Below are 12,478 nucleotides of genomic sequence, written 5' to 3'. Positions count from 1 at the left end.
CTGAATATGAGACTTCTTTCCATTTATGACAGGCTTCAGAATAGCAGCCATGTTAGTCTGTATCCACAAAACAAAAAGGAGTACTTGTGGCACCTTAGAGACTAACAAATTTATTTCAGCATAAGCTTTCGTGAGCTACAGCTCACTTCATCGGATGCATGCAGTGGAAAATACAGTGGGGAGAATTTATATACACAGAGAACATGAAAGAATGGGTGTTACCATGCACACTGTAACAAGAATAATCAGGTAAGGTGAGCTATTACCTTTTATGTTTGCATATTTTTCTCCCTGCATCTCCTTTCTATCTTTTTCATGAATGTCTATTTTTTTTCAGTATAAAATTCAAACTAGATAAAGCTTTCTTTATACTCATATCTGTATCAATATATTTTTCTGTTACTGATAGATCTTTATTTAATGATGACAGCTTTTGCTTTCTAAACATTGAAAATCTTGGAAACTATTGTGAATATTGAAAATCTTGGGTTCAAAATCTAATAAATTTTCATTTCTGATTAAGTGAGTGAGTAGATAAATACCTGCTTTTCACAGGTTGTCAAGGTTACAAACCTAGAATGCAAATATTTATTTTCCTGTCTTGAGGATGGGAGACATGGAAACAAAATTAGAACTGGATTCTTCCACTGTTACCCATGTTGATTTAAATAGGACTTCTTGTGGAGTAAGGTGCTACTCAGATAAAAGAGTCTGGTCTGTTGAATTCTGAGTTATTTTACCCACTATTTTACCCACCCAAATATGGAAAGATATTTGTAAATATGCACCTGAGGATTTGACTCATATTAACATTAGTAAGGTGATGGCAGGCAAATATTGGCCTACATTATACTATTTTCTTACACAAATCCATTTCTTCAGCTTTACACCTCTAGAATGTCAAAGGTCATTCGATGCTATTCTGTGTTAAGCTCTGCCTAATGAATAGTTACTTGACAGGCTTGGTAAAAATTACCAAATAGAGAGCGCAAGACCACTTGATTTAGTGACCCAATAAGCAGTTCCTATAGTCTATGATTTTGTTATTTTCTTTGCATGTCTTTCAAAAATTTGCTTGGCACTTCTATAAGGATCACTTTGATATAAGGAGACACAAATCTATTAGTAAATTCATTATGAGTGTAGCCCTCCCCTCACCTGCCCTTTCCTGACTACAGTTTATTTTGTGACTTTTCATGCACATGTTGTAATATTTATTTGTTTGTCTATGGAGGATCACTAACCTAGTTATCATTGTTTAACTTAACTTTGTTTTCTTCTTTAAGTAATTGAGAAAGTATGCGGTGCAAAAGAGCTGTTACTTCCTGTCAAAATTTCTTCGAACTTGTGGTGCAAGTTCTCCTCCAGCTTTATGGCCCCTTTGGACTGGTGGATCAGTACAAAGGAACTATAAAGCCTGTGGATGATCTTATTGGTGAGAATTCCCCAACATCATCTTAAATTTCGCCTAATTCCAATTTCTTTCTCAATGCCATTTGTCATGTGCATGCACATATCTGATTTGTGTGCACACATCAGACATAATGAACATAAGTTAGGCACTTGCTAATGTATGCATGCTATTACACATGCCTAGCTTTATAAGCTGGCCCTCTAAGACCTATTGCTATCCTAACACAGCAGAATATTGCAATATTTTCATTTCAATTGTTTTATTTTTAACAGCTTTAAATCAATCTCTAGGTTTGGAAATTTAAGAAATAAGAAATGCAAGGAAGTCACTGAATAACTGCAATCTTCTTACTATCAGTGTTCTTAAAATATTGCCTATATTATCAAAACACAGAAGAAATACAAATTAGCACTTGTATGGCACTTGAAAAAGCTGATATGTTATTCAAGTACATGTTGATGAGGGTTAATTAAGTCTTTGTTTAAGATGCATAAATAAGATATTAAATCATTATGGAAACTAGGTGCACACCTGGAATAAGCATTTCTGTGCATAGATGTTTGACTCATCATATCCAGATTCATAAAAAGGAAATGATTTCATTATAACACTGATATATTCATGGATTCATAGATTCACAGGCCAGAAAGGACCATTGTGATTGTCTAGTCTGACCTTTTGCATAACACAGGTTATAGAACTTCCTCAAAATAATTGCGAGAACGTTATCTTTTTAGGTAATAAAACAAAACAAAACACTCAGTCTTGATTTAAAAATTGTCAGTTATGATGAATCCACCACAACCCTTGGTAAGTTTTTTCACTGGTTAATTAACCCCATTGTTGAAAATTTATGCCTTATTTCCATTCTGAATGAGTCTAGCCTCAAATTCCAGCTACTACTTTGTGTTATACTTTTCTCTACTAGACTGAAGTGCCCATTATTAAATATTTGTTCCCCATGTAGGTATTAAAGACTGTAATCAAGGCACCCTTTAACCTTCTCTTTGTTAGACTCAGTCTGATTAGTTTATCATGATAAGGCATGTTTTCTAATCCTTTCATCATTCTTATGGCTCTTCTCTGAACCCTCTCCAATTTATCAGCATTCTTTCTGAACTGTTTGTGCCAGAAGTGGACACAGTATTCCAGCAGCAATACCAAATATAAATAACCTGTCTACTCCTACTTAAGATTCCCCTGTTTATGGAAGCAAGGATTGCATTAGCGCTTTGGGGCACAGTGACACATTGGGAGTTCATGTTCAGTTGATTATCCATCACTACCACCAGATCTTTTTTCTAAATTATTTGTCGCCAGGGTAGAGTGTAAGTGTGGTCTACAACCCTTGTTTCTAGGTGTGTACATTTACATTTAATCATATTAAAATAAATATTATTTGCTTGTTCCCAGCTTTCCCACCATTCCTGATCGGTATCAGAAACATGTTCTTTGCATTACTTAACACTCCCCCCAGATCATGTAATCAGCAGAATTTATCTGTGATGATTTTATGATTTCTTCCAGGTCATTAATAAAAATGTTAAATAGGATAGAGCTTAGAACTGATTCCTGTGGTACCACGCTAGAAACATGGCCATTCTATGGTGATTCCCTGTTCACAATTACATTTGACACCTACAGTTTAGCCAGTTTTTAATCCATTTAATCTGTGTTAATTTTAATCAAAGTTTCATGTGGTACCTAGTCAAATGCTTATAGAAGTCTAAGTATTTTTTCATCAACCCTGTTACCTTTATCAAGCAACTTGTAATCTATCCATCCATCCATCCATCTAATGTAAAATCAATATGGCACACATTAAATTTAGTTAGTTTGACAGGTTCTGTTTTTTCCATAAATCTATGTTGATTGGCATTAATTATATTACCTTCTTTTAATTCTTTATTAACTGAATCTCATATGAGCCTTTCTATAATCTTGCCCAGGATTGATGTCAGACTGAAAGGCCTATGGTTACCAGAGTCTTCATGTTTACCCTTTAAAAATATTGGCACAACATTATCTTTCTTCCCATCTTCTGGAACTTCCCCAGTGTTCCAAGAGTTATTAAAACTCAACTTTAATATTCCAGACAGCTCTTTGATATAAGTTATCCAGACCTACTGATTTAAAAATATCTAACTTTAGCAGGTGCTGTTTAACAAGTTCCTGAGATAGTAGTGGAATGGAAAGAATGTTATCATATGATATGACTACATCATCTGTTTTTTCCCCCCACCAAATAAGAACTCACTACCATTGCTGAGTTATCATTCTGGGAGTAGGAAGGGTGGTATCTGAATGGGAAAATGAGACTAGCAGATTCTTAGAGTACTGTGCTAACTTGTGTTACTCTTTGTCCTTTTGTGTAGAGTTTCTCAAATTACTTATATGAGTCTCAGGAAAGCTTCTTTTCTGCTCATAGTTCAAATCTAAAAGACGTTTGACTTGGTGCCTAGAAAGCAATTTCACAAGCAATTTAGTTTTTGAAGGAAGTACTAAAGGTATCCCTTTTTGTTCTCAAGAACAGAAACAGCATAAGTGGAAGACTGTCAAATTTATTTTTGAAAGACATTTTTCAAGTTATTTAAAGGAAAAATGGCTCTCTCCTGGAAAGTTTAGATATTAAACATCCATCTTCCCTGCAAAAAGTTGAATATTCAATAGTTTGTTTCTAAAACTGGAGTTACCAAACAGTTCAAACACAACACTGGATTAGTTTAGATTAAAAGTAAAACAAGTTTATTTAACTACAAAGAGATTTTAATTAAGTACAAGTCTAACGTACTAAAGTAAGAAACGTTTACAAGAGAAATAAAGATATAATGCTTTCTAGTAGCTTAAATTTAACTAGCTAGATTTGGTTCAAGGTAAAATCCTTACCAAAGGTTTCCAGAAACATTGCTTACCTAATTCTCAGGTCAAGGTCTTCCCCAAAGTCAAAGAGCTGGTTCCTTGTCTTCTTAGGTGAAAGAAAGAGAGAGAGAGAGAGCACCAGAAAGAGAGGCCTTGGGCTGGTTTTGCCCCTCATTTTTATAGTCCAATCATCCTTCAAAGTGGATTTTTCTCAGCATTACCCCTTAAAGCAAAGGTTTTTCAAACAATAAAGAAGGTGACATAGAGTCAGGTGGTGAAGGTGGTTTCTTCGCACCTGTGTAGGCAGAAGTGCAGACTTGCCTCATCTCCTGCCATTCTCCCCCTCGCCCACGCATCTCAAGGGTGCTGATTACTACTTATGTAAATTGAGGTAAACACACATTCCTTTGTTTAGGATAGACCTGCTTAACAACTTCTCCCTAGTAAGGGCTGTGTGGGTTTGAACATGTGCTAAAAACAACATACTGGGAATTCAGATCTTTACATATAATGTTACTACATACAGTTCGCCATAACATTAATGACTGGCAAGTTATTAGTTTTCAAATGATACCTCGCCAGGCATATTTTGTACAAAGATTATTACAATAGTGTGTAGGGTGTGAATGCTGGCTTTTTTTCAGTTATACTCCTGTTGGAGCTTTTCCACTTTGTATAACTAATTAACTATTCATTGGGCCAGACACAGAAAGAGATTGACTCCGTAGCCCAGCAATTAGAGCACTGACCTGAGATTTGGGAGACCCTGGTCCAAGTGTCTCCTCTCCTGATTTGGAGAGCCCTAACCTGATAGCTATTCTAGGCTCTCTCTCTCCCTCTCTCTCTCTTTCTGGTTTTGACCAGGAAATCCTTCCTGGACCATCAAAACTGTCACACCAGAAAGTTTTGACAAATGAGCATTTTCGGAAGAAAAAAAAATGTGTTGAAAAATTCCCAAACAGCTCCAAATATAGGTGGTTCCTAACCAAAGAGGGATTTCTCCTAGGAAATTGGTACTGGAAGTTGGGTGGAAATACTTCATTCAGGAATGAGGGACTTTAAAGATAATTAAACTGAATCTCCACTATAATGAAACAGTCCTGTGCCAACCTAACTTCACTGAAGTAATTTGAGTTACACCAGCATGAAACTGGTGTGTGAAAGTGGGAATTCATGCCCATAATGAACAGATTAACGGGTTTTGTTCATTTGAATTACTTTTGTGGTTTAGCTGTATCCATCTGGCTTTTCCCCATATTGAATAACACATTTTAATACAAAATCTAAATACATCATAAGACATCAACTTCAACGGTGTTATGATCTTCTTCCCTATTTGGACATATTCAGAAGTCATTCATATTAAGTAATAATGAGTAAACTCTAAAGGATTGAGTATGATCTGGTTTTGAAGATGGGAATAGGACTAATTGGGAAGGGTGAAATGAGCTTTACAAATAATATAAACCACAGATTTACTAAACTTTTTGTTCAAGCAAATAGCTTTGAGCATATGCCTACTTTTGGCAGCTCCTAATAGGGTTTTTTATACAGTAGTTTCATTGTAATTGGGGATGTTCCTGGATCTGGACTAGCAATAGGTGGAAGTGACCTTTTAACCCAAACATCTAGCTAATCAACTAAAATGAATAGTGTTAGATGCTGCCTGCCCCAAAGGGGAAAACTGTCTGCAAAAGCTAACAGAAAGAATTATTCTTATCAAAATCTTGAACAAAACTATCTTAGCCTTTTGATCCTGGTAAAGCCAGGGATGATGAGAAGAAATAGACATGTTTAGCTAGATTTATTCCACTTTTGTAAATGTATCCAAGGTTGAGTAGTCCCCTGCTGCTGCTAGTTAGTACTGGATATTGTTGTGACTTCCTTCTGACCTACAAAGAGACCACAAATTTATCACAACATGAAAACTAATACAATAAAAATCTGGCTGGAAAATGGTACCGGTCTGAAATTTAAATACACAGGCCAGACTAAAATCTGGTAATAGGCCAAAAGAGCAATAAAATAAATAGCTGGCAGGCCTTTACTCAGCCTGAAGTTAAATAGAAAACAGCACTATGGCTAAATATGGGATAAACGGGGGAATGATATTTCAGAGCAGTGTTAGATGTGGTTGATTCTACAGCTATTGCACGCTCACAGCAGTAATAAGAAGCTTTTCCAAGACAACAGTGAATGTCAAGTTGATGCACATGAATAACCTGATTAACAGTAAGAGAAGTTATATTCATGCATCAGTGGAAGAATAAAAGTGGTTGTTATTCCGCTTCTTCAACCTAGGAGCCATAGTCAAGAATCAGGACCCTGTTGTGCTGGGCACTGTACAAACATGTAAATAAGAAGCCAGTCCTTGCTCTAAAGAGCTCTCAGTCTATATGTCAGACAAAATGCAGCAGGTGGATGAAACAGACAGATGGGTAGGTTAGGAGGATGGGGGAACAATAAAGTGAATAGAATAGTGCAGAAAAGCAGAACTCACATCTCACCGCTTGCCTAACCAATGTTAGATGGCAGTCATTTGTAGGTATTTGTGCAAGAGAAAGGTTTTAAGGAGGGAATTAAAAGTGGCATCTTTATGTGTTGTGACAGGAAGCTTTTCTCCCATAGAGAGAGAGTAGCATGGGAGATAGTACAGAGAGAGAAGTGGACCAATAGCTGGCTGAGGCTGGTATCATTAGCAGGGAGGCAATGGCTTACTAAGCTAATAGATCTGATAGGGTGGGGCTAAGCAGTAAAGTTCTAAAAGATTTTTCTCCTCCTGATATATATATATATATATATATATATATATATATATATATATATATATATATATATATATCAGTATATCATTACTTTTTTAGAGCAACGTGCATACATGAGCATTGATGTAGGATGATTTTGGCCTTAAATGAAGGGGAAAAAACTATTATTGAAATTAAACCCTACTGAGTAAGGTTCAACCAGCACTGATATAAACATATTGACTGACAATGAAAATTATACTAATAGCTACCCATTGTATTGATTAATTAAATGATTGGTGGATGGCGAATGGAGATTAGAGTGCTGTGCTAGACGTCTTTTGGGAATAATCCTGAAATGGCAGGAGGTGAGGTAATAATGCTGAAATGATATACTTACAATTCTGTAAGAATTTGACTTGGTACCACAGATTTTGAAAAAACCCACAAAAAACAGAGAGATATAAAATTAATGTGGCACACATTGACTGGATTAAAAACTGACTAACTGACAGGCCTAAAAATGTAACTGTAAATGGGGAATCGCTATCAGCAGGTGTGTTCCCAGTGTGGTCCAGAAGCAATGGGTTCTTGTCCCTGTTTTACATTTTGATCAATGACCAAGAAGAAAACATAAAATCATCACTGATAACGTTTGTCACAAATTGAAGGAGTGGTAAATAATGAAGAGGACAGGTTACTGATACGGAGTTATCAGGATCATTTAGTAAACTTAGCACAAGCAAGCAATATGTGTTTTAATGAGGCTAAATGTAAATGTATACATCTGGGACAAAGACTGTAGGCAATACTTACAGGATGGGGAACTCTAGCCTGTGAAGCAGTGACTCTGAAAAAGATTTAGGGGATGTGATGAATAATCAACTCAATATGAGATCCCACTATGATGCTGTGAACAAAAGATCTAATGAGATCCTGGGATGCATAAACTGGGGCATCTCGAGTAGGAGTGTTAAGATTGTTTCACCTCTGTATTTGGCACTGGCGTGACCACTTCTGAGATACAGTGTCCAGTTCTGGTGCCCACAATTCAAGAAGGCTGTTGATAAATTGGAGAGGGTTCAGCAAAGAGCCATAAGAATTATTAAAGGACTAGAAAAACATGGCTTATGGTGATAGACTCAAATAGACTCAATCTATTAAACATAACAAAGAGTAGGTTAAAGAGTCACTTGATTGTTGTTTGTAAGTATCTACATGGGGAACACGTATTTAATAATGGGCTCTTCAATCTAGCAGAGGAAGGTATAACATGATCCAATGGCTGGAAGTTGAAGGTAGACAAAATTCAGTCTGGAAATAAGGTATACACTTTTAATGGTGAGAGTTATTAACCATTGGAACAATTTACCAAGTGTCATGGATTGTCCATCACTGACAATTTTTAAATCACTATCGGATGTCTTTTCTAAAAGATCTGGTCTCAGAATTATTCTGGGGATGTTCTATGATCTGTGTTATAGAGGAGGTCAGAGTACATGATCATCGTGTTCCCTTCTGGCCTTGGAATCTATGAATCTGTAAGCACTGGTTAGGATAAATAAGTTCATTGTGACTACTCAGACGCATAAATGTATGCATGTATTTGCAGAATCAGGGGCTTTCATTCTTTTACTAAAATCCCATTCTTCCCTCCAGTATTAACTAAAGATGTGTTGAAAGTTATGAAGCAGATGGAAAGGAACAAAAGGCCAAGTTGCTTGAACTCCACTACCGTGAAAGCTGTGGTTACCGGTTATGAAATAGATGCAGAGGAACAAAAGACTAGGTGCTTGAAGTCACTCAGACAAGAACACGGAAGTACCTGCATAGCTAGATAGAATTCTGGCTATATTTTTAACATTCAGAGTTCTTAAAGGAAAATGGTGCAAAAATGTTAAGTAGACTTAACTATATAAGAATTGTAGGAAAAGCACTAAAGATATGAAACCAATAACTTTATAGAAATAAATGACTGAAATGTGACTGCCTGAAGAGAAAAAAGAAAAGGAGTACTTGTGGTACCTTAGAGACTAACAAATTTATTTCAGCATAAGCTTTCGTGAGCTACAGCTCACTTCATCGGATGTATGCAGTAGAAAATACAGTGGGGAGAATTTATATACACAGAGAACATGAAAGAATGGGTGTTACCATACACACTGTAATGAGAGTGATCAGGTAAGGTGAGCTATTACCAGCAGGAGAGAAAAAAAACCTTTTGTAGTGATAATCAAGGTGGGCCATTTCCAGCAGTTGACAAGAAAGTGTGAGGAACAGTGAGGGGGAGGAGGAATAAACATGGGGAAATAGTTTGACTTTGTGTAATGACACATCCACTCACAGTCTTTATTTAAGCCTAAGTTAATTGTGTCCAGTTTGCAAATTAATTACAATTCAGCAGTCTCTCACTGGAGTCTGTTTTTGAAGTTTTTTTGTTGAAGAGTTGCCACTTTTAGGTCTGTAATCGAGTGACCAAAGAGACTGAAGTGTTCTCCAACTGGTTTTTGAATGTTATAATTCTTGATGTCGGATTTGTGTTCATTTATTTTTTTACGTAGGGACTGTCCAGTTTGACCAATATACATGGCAGAGGGGCATTGCTGGCTCATGATGGCATATATCACATTGGTAGATGTGCAGGTGAACGAGCCTCTGATAGAGTGGCTGATGTGATTACGCCCTGTGATGGTGTCCCCTGAATAGATATGTGGACACAGTTGGCAACGGGCTTTGTTGCAAGGATAGGTTAGTGTTTTTGTTAGGGTTAGTGTTTTTGTTGTGTGGTGTGTGGTTGCTGGGGAGTATTTGCTTCAGGTTGGGGGGGTTGTCTGTAAGCAAGGACTGGCCTGTCTCCAAAGATCTGTGAGAGTGATGGGTCGTCTTTCAGGATAGGTTGTAGATCCTTGATGATGTGTTGGAGAGGTTTTAGTTGGGGACTGAAGGTGATGGCTAGTGGGGTTCTGTTATTTTCTTTGTTGGACCTGTCCTGTAGTAGGTAACTTCTGGGTACTGTTCTGGCTCTGTCAATCTGTTTCTTCACTTCAGCAGGTGGGTATTGTAGTTGTAAGAATGCTTGATAGAGATCTTGTAGGTGTTTGTCTCTGTCTGAGGGGTTGGAGCAAATGTGGTTGTATCATAGAGCTTGGCTGTAGACAATGGATCATGTGGTGTGCTCTGGATGAAAGCTGGAGGCATTTAGGTAAGCATAGCAGTCAGTAGGTTTCTGGTATAGGGTGGTGTTTATGTGACCATCGCTGATTAGCACCATAGTGTCCAGGAAGTGGATCCCTTGTGTGGACTGATCAAGGCTGAGGTTGATGGTGGGATGGAAATTGTTGAAATCATGGTGGAATTCCTCAAGGGCTTCTTTTCCATGGGTCCAGATGATGAAGATGTCATCAGTGTAGCGCAAGTAGAGTAGGGACAGTATTCCCAGTAATGTCACGGCAAACCTGGTGGCTGAACTTTGTGACTTTGTCCTCACCCATAACTATTTCACATTTGGGGACAAAGTATACCTTCAATCAGAGGCACTGCTGTGGGTACCCGCATGGCCCCGCAGTATGCCAACATTTTTATGGCGGACTTAGAACAACGCTTCCTCAGCTCTCGTCCCCTAATGCCCCTACTCTACTTGCACTATATTGATCGCATCTTCATCATCTGGACCCATGGAAAAAAATGCCCCTGTGCCATGTACATTGGCCAAACTGGACAGTCTCTACGTAAAAGAATAAATTGACATAAATCAGACTTCAAGAATTATAACATTCAAAAACCAGTTGGAGAACAGTTCAATCTCTCTGGTCACTCGATTACAGACCTGAAACTGGCAATTCTTCTACAAAAAAAATTCAAAAACAGACTCCAACGAGAGACTGCTGAATTGGAATTAATTTGCAAACGAGACACAATAAACTTAGGCTTGAAACACCCATTGTTTCATGTTCTCTGTGTATATAAAATCTGTGTATTTTCTACTGCATGCATCCGATGAAGTGAGCTGTAGCTCACGAAAGCTTATGCTCAAATAAATTTTTTAGTCTCTAAGGTGCCACAAGTACTCCTTTTCTTTTTGCAGATAGAGACTAACACAGCTGCTACTTTGAAACCTGCCTACAGTGTTTGAGTCATTTCAGAAGATCTTCCTGATTAGCCCACCAGGATGGGGTAACATATCAAGGCCAAAGTCAGTCCTTGTGTAACTCCACATCAAGGCTGAATTTTTTCTTTGGTGAAACAAGCTGACCTTGCAGATGAAAGCTATAGTCTTGTACGATCTGTGCAGAGTCAGACCACTATACATTATCTGATTTCAATAAATGTTACAAACCTAAAAATAAAAAGATGAGATTTTTTTGAAGATACAACATCCGACATGTGGATAGATTTCCCTGACACTGTAGAAGTACTCTTCAAATATTGCTATAGTTTGCAATATTAAAAAAAAAACGTTTATTCCACCACAAGATGACTTAATGTCCAAAAATAATTGTCCAATAAGTAACAAATCTGTTGAAACAGAAGAAATGGACCACCTCACATATGTTTTATTAACCCCCCAGAAAATTCCTTTTTATTTTAATTTTGTATCACAAGCAATACATATTTAACAGCTTTTTGGAAGACATGCCTTTATTCCCATTATTAATTATGTTATAAATATTTCTGTTTGGAAACAATATTAATCCTCATCAATAAGTGTTGGTATCAACTCCACTTCTGAATTAGGACATTCATCCAGATTCCCCATGTAATACTCGGTTTCTACTGTTCAGTTGGTGCCATTTGGGAAGATTTAACATGGAAATGGTGAGTAGAGAATACCCCTTGCAGAGGTCTCATTGAGGTGTAAAGTTGGCATGATGCAAGGTGCTGCAGAGCAGAGCTCCCTTGCACCCATTCTCCACTGGTGGATGGTGACATATAGGGTATGTCTACACACAAAAAATGTATACAGGGGCTAGTCTTCCTGAACTAGTTTGAATCTGGTGAGTGCAGGTAACAATAGCAGAGAAGACAGTGCAGTATGAGCTTCAGGACACGCTCAGGAGCCAAATATATACCTGGGGTCAGTGCTGGGCTTGTACTACCTATGCTGACGCCATGCTGCAGTGTTTTTACTGCTGTCGTTACCCACTCTAGCTTGATTCAGGCAAGCTCAGGTAGGCTAGCTCATGCACATATTTTGCTGTGCAGATGTAAAGATAAATTATAGCAGCTCCATAGCGTCACTAATTCTGGGATCAGACTGGTGCTGAATGAGGGAATCAGGAGACTGTAACCTGAAACCATCCACCTCTATCCTGTGTCAGCTGGATGCAGGGGAGAATTTGAGCCTGTTTGTGTTCAAGGATATTTATTTTTCTAAGGAGGCTCTAATTGTGTGGACCAGACAGAATCCATTAACATAAAGATGTCTCTAATATTAACTATGGATATAACTGCTTTTTAAGAT

This window comes from Chelonia mydas, chromosome 1 (assembly GCF_015237465.2).
Source record: "Chelonia mydas isolate rCheMyd1 chromosome 1, rCheMyd1.pri.v2, whole genome shotgun sequence".
Taxonomy (NCBI): Eukaryota; Metazoa; Chordata; order Testudines; family Cheloniidae; genus Chelonia; species Chelonia mydas.
Note: the sequence above shows the minus strand (reverse complement) of the source record.